Source organism: Elephantulus edwardii, unplaced genomic scaffold (genome assembly GCF_000299155.1).
Source record: "Elephantulus edwardii isolate Elephantulus edwardi_28Jun2011 unplaced genomic scaffold, EleEdw1.0 scaffold00015, whole genome shotgun sequence".
Lineage (NCBI taxonomy): Eukaryota > Metazoa > Chordata > Mammalia > Macroscelidea > Macroscelididae > Elephantulus > Elephantulus edwardii.
The window spans coordinates 28,163,364-28,170,705 of NW_006399765.1; positions in this window are offsets into that span (position 1 = coordinate 28,163,364).

Consider the following 7,342-nt stretch of genomic DNA (forward strand, 5'->3'; position numbering starts at 1 on the left):
CCATTGAAAAGCACCGTTACAGTTGCTAACCGGTGTAGAGTTTCTCTCCAGGTCATGGTGCGCACACACGACTGAACAAATCTCCTCTTGCATTGCAGCGTCCTGATTGGTTACAGATTGCACTGGACCTTTGTGCTCCATGTCCTGTCCTCTGCATGTGACTGAGTTTTCAGAAGTAGATTTCTAGGTTTCTTATGTGGATTTCTTGTCTGGAGACTGGTAAACCTGCTCAACATCGTAGTTACCACACAAACCTCCACTGGTAGCAGCACATGAAGAGCACTGACATGGTTTGAAACTGTGTCTCCCTCATGGAAGGCAAGAATTCTACCTCTGAGTCATCAATGGTTCACGTTGTTGTTGTTGTTGTTGTTGTTGTTGTTATTGTTGTCAGGTGCAGACGAGTCAAGCATGATTCATAGGGACCCTATGAACAACAAATCTGAACCCTGTCCTATCTTGTGCCATCTTCACACTTCTTGTCACAATAAAGGCCATTGCGGCATTGCGGCAGTCACTGTGTCAATCCACCTGGTCAAGGATCTTTGTCCCCTTCATCAACCTTCCACCCTTTCTAGCATCATGTCACTCTCTAAGGAGGAGACCCTCCTAGCAACATGCCCAAAGTATGTGAGGTGAAGCCTCACCATCCTTGCTGTATGATCTCCAAGGTACATTTGTTTATAAGCCAGTGGTTCATAAGAAACCATAATATATACACGGATAGTACATCCCTTCATAATGTCTCCTTCTTCCTTTGCCCAGAGGAAGTATTATCTCATACATACTTTGTTGCCTTTCACCACAAGTGTATTTATCTATAAGCTATGGACAATTTTCTTTTGTGTGTTGGGAAAAAAAAATGTGTGTGTGTGTGTGTGTGTGTGTGTGTGTGTGTATAATATTGTCTCTGTCAAGTATGTTTTTGTCCTTAGACTCACAAGATTATGTTTCTAAGAGCTACCAGATTGGTACACGGAGGCCCAGTGCCTTCATCTTAGCCACACTCTCACCCTCTTCCTCTTCCTCGATGGGTAGTCATGCTGTTGCCACAAACACTAGAGCCATTTTCCAAATAGAGAAAATTTGATTTAGATTCACATGAACATTAAATACTGGGAAAGGTATTTCTATTTTGCACTTTATACTCAAAGAACAATGCGGTCATGTGGACTGACTACAGTGATTAACTCTGTCTTTTGAGTCTTTTTCCACAACAAACTAAACTTACCTCCTAGTTATTATCTCCCCTGGAAGTTGACAGAAGGTCAAGTGCACTGTAAGCACATGATTGATGGAGGTTGGCAGTTTTCACACATCCTTCCCCGTTTTTGTTTTGCATGCTAAATTGACTCATTCCTTTGTGTGATTTCCAACCCTCCTGAAGCCCATTTTCTTCCTACCTCCCTATTGACACTTGCCTAAGAATAAAGTGACATATTCTTCCAGCACCAAAAAAAAGGGATGTGCATCAGTGAATGTATGTTTCTGAGCGCTTAACTTATCATTACTTGTAATACTGGTAAAGAATATTGGATATACCACGGATAAGGAGTTGTCTGTTAATTCAAAGGAAGGTATTTTGAATCAACCAAAGGGTCCAAGGCAGGAAAGTGCTCAATCTCCTCCCATGTGATTTACAAACTCTGAAAACTGGTTGGAGGGTCAGCTCTGAGTTGGTTCCAACTTTAGGGCAATGAGTTTTGCCAAAAGAATAAACAAATCCCCGTACAGGGAGGATACTTGCTACTTGGTGGCAAGGATGCTCATTTGTCTTTTACATCCTTCAGACATGGAAGGGAACTCTGGTGTCATTGTCCATGGGCAATTGTGCTGTGAACCCAACAGTTGTGCCTCTCTGATAGGCAGAGTCTACCAGCGACACTGTGAGAGGAAGTTGGGTCGTTTCCTCTCATTTGATTTGTAGTCTCAGAAATCTAATGGAAGAGTAACGATGGCAGGATGGCAGGATGACAATGAGTTGAACTGAGTGGAGCTTCCTGATGAAAACAAGCCTGGAAGCAGGATGGCATCCACTTCCGAAATGACTTGCCTCCAGAAACTCTACAAACAGTGCTTAAGTCTTTTTTTATAGGGTCGCTATGAGTCATCTATGACAACATAGAGCTATATTGTCCGGGTGGACAGAAAGTTTTGCTACCAAGCCCAAGATGGGTGATTTTAATCTGCGGCCCTCAGGTCTGGTTCAAATTGCTTTTTTGTCAAACATTCTTCTAGGTAGTGCAGCACTGGTCTATGTGTTGCTGTACAGAGGTAACTCGTGGTTGCTGTGATGCTAAACACTGTGACACTGACAGTGTTTGGTGGAGTTCCCTGATTAAAACAAGCTTGGGAGCAGGAGTGGCATCCACTTCCGAAAAGGCTTGCCTCCAGAAACTCTATGAACTCAGAGAAACGATAAAAGTCATACAAGTGTTCAAGTCTTTCATTCACAGGGTCACTATGAGTCGTCTGCAACTCAACGGCACCTAACAACAACAAGAAGTATCTGGAGAAAGATGTCATACTTAGCAAAGTAGAGGCTCAGCAATAAAGAGGCAGACTTTCAACAGATGAACTGACACAGAGCCTATATTAAAATAACAACAGTGGGTTCAAACATAACAGCGACTGTGAGGAGATAGTATTGAGCAACGCTTTGTTCTATTGTTTATGGGATCACTTACGAATTAAAGCTGACTCAAAGGCGCTCTGATAGCCTAGTGGTAGGAGGCTGCACTGCAATCCCAAAGGCATGTAGTTTGAATCCACCAGCTGTTCCACAGGAGAAGGATGGACAATCTCTTCCCATGCGATTTGCTGCCTCTGAGAACTCGCTACAGGGTGGGCTAAAAATAGGTTCCATCTTGATGACACATAACAACAACGAAGACATCTATTACAATAATTAGGTAAATGATGGTTTTTCATTCAGGACTTCCTTTGCCCTCCAGAGAGTATCTTGCAATTTCTAAAGTTTTTCCTCCAGACAGTATGATAGTTAGGACTTACAACGCACACTTTTTTTTTTCTAGGCAGTTTGAGTTAAAGTTCCAGAGCAAACTGATTCTTCATTCAACCATTCACAGACATTTTGTTTTACAATATTTCCTTCTAAACTCACCGAAGAAAAATTTACACTTTGCCCCCTTCTTCCTCGTAATTCCAATTTCCATTAATCCTTCTAAGCATTATTGTTTCTTTCCTTTCATTTATATATTCTGCTGATCATTCCCTTTCTGTATAATTGCCCTTTTCTTCACCTATCTTAATATATGTTTATTAACTATTTCTTAAATTTACTTCCCTCTCTCTCCCTTCCCATCTGTGGTAACTATTTGAGAATGATTTCACTTTCTCTGTATTAAACTTCCTACAGTTTTTATATAATAGTGGTCTCGTGCAATATTTGTCTTGATCATCACAGCTAGGACTCAGTGAGCATAACTGGCTGCTCAACAACCTTTAAGGAACAAGATGATCCCAGCAGCAAAGAATCTCCCTCCCCAAGGTCAACACAGCTGAGGTTGAGAAACCTTGGGTTAAAGACGTTTACATTGAAATCATGCACCTTGGCTGCTGGCTTTTCATTCCAGGAAAGCGGCTGAACTGAGAGCTAGATTTCCACAGCACTTGGCTGAGGAAATACAATAAGTTAGAGGGGAACAAAGAATCCTTTCGACTGTCTCCTTCCCACATGCAGCTACCCATCAGACACAATTCTAATTTCTCCGTTAATACAAGTCCCCAATTCCTTTGAAAGCTCTTCCAGCTCCAAGACTACAGATTCGTTAGAGGCGGAGCACAATTAACTTTGTTCTACAGGACACTTTAGCACACTTTATCTTTCTGAGTTCACTTTTCACCCTGAGTTTGTTCTTGCCAGCCACTGAATTAACTTCCAGCCAATGGCCACAACTGGCTAGTTCCGTAGAAGGTGAATGGGAAGAACCTTGTGATTTAAGTATAAGAATTCGGGGCCCCCTGCAGAAGGTGAGCCAGTCAACCTACCCAAGGAGGGCTTGGATTGACTGAAAGCAGGTGTATTTGTTTCCTGGGTTGTCAGAACAAACAATCACAGACTTTGGGGCATATGTAAAGTATTAGACTGCTAGCTAGAGGTTGGTGACTCAAAGCCACCATCTACTCTGCAGGACAAAGATGAGGCCGTCTGCTTTTGTAAAGACGTAGAGTCTTGTAAACACTCTGGGTATTTCTACTCTGTTCTGTGAGGATACAGTGACTCTGAAAAATCTCTGTGATGATGATTTTACATGTAGTTTCAAAGAGTCTAAGTGGCTTATTCTTTGGTGGGTGGTTTGTATTGTTGTTGATTGCTGTCAAGTCAAGCATGACTCATAGCAACACTGTGAACAAAAGGCCTGAAGCCTTTCTATAACTGTTGTTGGTGGGTGGTTAGTGGTTCAAATACTCTTGAGAAAGGTCCTTTCTTGTCTCGCAGTTCCCCCTCGTTTGAGATGGGCATGGCTTCGGGAAGTATAACGGCAGTCTGTTCTTCACACACTATCTTCCCTCTGTGTCTGTGTCTCCAGTAAAGACCTTGCTGACTTCTGGTGCCCACTAAATCCAACCAACCTTGACATGTTTGCTGATGTGTGGTACTTGTTGCTGTTGTTGTTGTTTATACTGTCAAGTTGGAACCTACTCATAGCTGACCTTCCAACAGGTTTTCTGAGGCAGTAAGTCGCACGAGAAGAGTCTGTCCATCTTTCTCTCATGGATCAGTTGGTGGATTCAAATGGATTGCCTTTGATTTGGTGGCTGCTTACCACAAAGCCATGAGAGTGTATAACATATCAAGCTGCTAACCCTAAGACTGGCAGTTCAAATCCACCAGTTGCTATACCAGGAAAAGTGTAACATGCTACTCCCTTAAAGGTTTGCAGCCACAGACATCTAATGAATGGTCCTTATAAGTGGGGCTGGACTTGCTACCAGTGGGGTGTATGTGTGTGCATATTCTTGCTTATAATGTTATCTTGTAAATATATACTCTGTGTTGGGCATTTTTAATATAACTTTGTTATTATGTTGTTATGTTATGTTATGTTATGTTACGTTACGTTACGTTGTCATTGAGTCAACCAAGACTCATAGCGACCCTATGCACAATAACTCTGAACCTTACCCTATCCTGAACCAATTTCACTGTCTCTGACACATCTATCATCATTTCCCCAGTTACTGTATTAATCCATCTTATCTAGGGTCTTTCTCTCCAATGCTGTCCCTCCACCCTTCCAAACACGATGTTCTTCTCCAAGGATTGGTCCTTCCTTCCTGCCCACATTCCCAAATTATGTGAGATGGTCCTTCAAAATCCTTGCCTCCAAGAAACAGCTTAGCTTCGCCCTCTTCAGGAAAAAAACATTTGTTCTCTTGATGGTTCATGGTATGTTCAATACTCTTCACCAGCACCACAACTCAAAGGCATCTATTCTTCTTCTGTCTTTTTGCCACTGTCCAGCCCTCTGATACATAACAGGTAATTGTGAGGATCATGGCCTAGATCAGGAACACCTTTGAGGTCTTAACCACAAACACCTGGTAGAGACATCAGTCACTGTGGAGCTTTGTTCTTCAAGATTCTCTGTCCATGGACACTCAAACTTTGTATTGCAGAGAGCTTTGCAGCCTGGATGGTGTCTGTGTCCAGCGTAGGCCTCCCATCCCTGGGTCCCTGGGTCCCTGGCTCCGGCTTCAGTGCACCGACTGCATGCTTCCTGCCGTACAATTTCTAAATAAATCCATTTCTACCCACAAAAAAAAAAAAGATTCTCTGTCCTTTAAGTTCACATATGCCATTAAAAGTTTGTTCTCCTGAAGGCCAATGCTTTCTTCTCCTCACAGTCTGCTAAAGATGAAAAAACAGTCATGGGTCTAATCTCTTCTCCAAAGGGCGACTCCTTCTCTGAAATATAAATGTTATTCATCTACAAGTAGCACATTAACAATAATTGTGTGTGTGTGTGTTTGTGTACTGTTTACACAATTTCTGCTTTGCAAATGGGCAAAAGACAGTCTACATTTAAAGAACAAGCACTGAATTATGAAAATTCAAATAAAGGCTCCAAATGTTCAGCTCTTTCCCATCCACAAACAAATGTTTACTGAACACGTAGCAGGAACCAGGCACTAAGAACCAGGCCATGAGCAATGGGGTCAAACCTAAGAGGTCATATTGCACTGGAGAGAAAATAACCCACAGCAACTAAAATGATAAGGATGATATAAAATGTTTGGTAAATTATAACGGAAAACTAACAAGGGAAGACAAGAGGAAGTAACCCATTCACCCTGACTGTGAAGATGCTTTTTTTTTCTTAATTGTGTGTGTGCGTGTACAGTCAAATCAGATCTGACTGGAACAGGAGGAGATTGCATCTGCTTCTCCAGCAGAGCATCTGGTGGATTCGAACCACGTACCTCTGGGATTGCAGTGTGGCTTCTTGCCACTAGACCAGCAGAGCTCCCCGAAGATGCACTTCTAAGAAGAGGAAAAGCTTTCTGAAAAGCTTGGGATTTGAATAGTATATGTTCAAATCATAGAACCTTTGCAATTTTATCCAAAAATGCAGATAATGATATGATAACATGATAAGCAGACATTTTAGCTGAATGCTAGGAAGTTTGATAGATGCTAGAATGATGTACTGGGAGACTCAAGTGGTATAGGCCATAGCGAGCTGCACCCCCAACCCAAAGACAGTGCATCTGGAAGTTAGAACCCAAAACCCCACAGAGAAAGAAAGACAGGCAGCATCCTGTGTTGTGGTTTCCAGCCTCTGAAAGCTTCTAGAGTCCACCTGTGAGGTGAAGCCAGCTCAACAGCAGTGAAGTGTGAGTCCTTTATTCCTTAACATGGTACTCTAACGTCTTGTCAGCTAATAGAATGTGTATCTCCTTACATGGGACTTGTAGTGAAAATGAAAGCATATGTAATTTTTAACAACATGGCCCACTAAATGTTTTTTAAATCTTAGCAGAAAATTTACATGCTCAGTTCAGCCTGGTGCTTATAAAGAGTAACTCCAGGATTCACCAGCAGATCGTGGACTTGCTGGAGCAGCACCCTTCTCAATGTCTTCTAGTATAAAATGGGGACAAGTAAACAGCTCAGAATGTCATTATGAGGATTAAGTCGAATGTGTAATAATAGAACAGATTTTTTTAGAACTATGAACCCAATGACTGACAGGTACTAATAGGCAAATCTCTCCACCTTAGCTCATATTTCTGTGGAAAAAACTCACAAATAAACATCTACTTTCAAATAGAAAGCTGGGCTAGGAAGAAGGAGGGCTTTTCAGAAGTCATTCCT